The sequence below is a fragment of the Octopus bimaculoides genome, chromosome 1 (assembly GCF_001194135.2).
Source record: "Octopus bimaculoides isolate UCB-OBI-ISO-001 chromosome 1, ASM119413v2, whole genome shotgun sequence".
Lineage (NCBI taxonomy): Eukaryota > Metazoa > Mollusca > Cephalopoda > Octopoda > Octopodidae > Octopus > Octopus bimaculoides.
Genome location: NC_068981.1, coordinates 71151233 through 71152601, shown reverse-complemented (window position 1 = coordinate 71152601; position 1369 = coordinate 71151233). Strand labels below are relative to the sequence as shown.

The 1369-nt window shown below is 37.8% G+C and overlaps 1 protein-coding gene and 1 long non-coding RNA gene across 4 annotated transcripts in view; both read right to left on the bottom strand.

The window, feature by feature from the left end:
• Positions 1 to 1369, bottom strand: part of LOC106870560 (calcitonin receptor) — a 271896-nt gene that overhangs the window by 263303 nt on the left and 7224 nt on the right. The gene's annotated exons all lie outside the window — the stretch shown is intronic.
• LOC128247619 (uncharacterized) overlaps positions 1 to 1369 on the bottom strand; it is an 89990-nt gene that overhangs the window by 87776 nt on the left and 845 nt on the right. The window lies entirely within an intron of this gene.

Here is a 1369-nt window from a genome sequence, read left to right as displayed (position 1 = left end):
AATAGAGATAACTCGAATGTGGAATCTAAAAACAGAAACAATTCCTATCATAGTAGGTATAATAAAAAATATTTAGACAAATACATAACAAAAACACCAGGACTTACAAATATATATAACATACAGAAAATTGCACTACTGGGTACTGCACACATTCTACGCAAAACACTTTCAATACAGTAAACATAAGAGCACCACAGCAAACCACAGCACATACCCAAGGCGCACAGAGCTGCGCTCGGTAGTGAAGTGAAAGCACGTTATAAAAATAAAACTACTGAACAATAATAATAATAATAATCTGATGGGTTTATTTTAATGGCCTGCCGATGTATATAGTACGTTTCTCTGCCCTAAGTATCAGGAAGACACGCGGCAAGAAATGGAAACAGAATTGAAAGAAGATGCTAATGAATAATAATAATAATAATAATAATAATAATAATAATAATAATAATAATAATAATAATAACAACAACAACAACAACAACAATAGTACTAATCCTTTCTGATGTAGGTACAAGGCCTGAAATTTTGAGCGGGGAGGTTAGTCAATTACATCCATCCCCGTGTTTCACTGGTAGGTTTCAAATTTCAATATGAGACCAGTAGTTTCGTGGGAGGGGTTAAGTCAATTGCATCGACACCAGTGCTCAACTGGTACTTATTTTATTGGAAGAATGAAAGACAAGAATTTGAACTCAGAACATAAAGACGGTCAAAATTCCGCTAAGGAATTTTCTCGCCCTGCTAACGATTCTGCCAGCGCTAACAACGGGAATAATGATGATGATGATGACTTTTGCTATAGGCACAAGGTCTGAAATTTTGGGGGAGGAGGATAGTCGATTGCTTGAACCCCAGTGAACTACTGGTACTTGTTTTATCGACTCTGAAAAGATGAAAGGCAAAGTCGACTTCGGCAGAATTTGAACCCAGAACAAATTACCGCTAAGCATTTCGTCCAGCGTGCGAACGATTTTGCTAGTGCTAACAATGATGACAACGACGACGACGACAATGACAATGATCATGATTATGATGATGATGATGATGATGATGATGGTTTTAAATTTTGGCACGAAGCCAGTAACCTCGGGGAAAGGGTTAAGTCAATTAGATCGACCGCAGTATTCAGCTGGTACTTATTTTATCGACTCTGAAAGGATGAAAGTCAAAGTCAACCTAAGTAGAATTTAAACTCAGTATCAAAATGTAAAGCGGGACGAAATACCGCTAAGTATTTTGCCTGGCGTGCTAACGGTTGTCAGCGCTAACAGTGATGACGATGATGATGTTGATGATGATGGTGTTGACGATGTTGACGATGATGGTGGTGATGATGGTGATGATGATAATGATGATGACG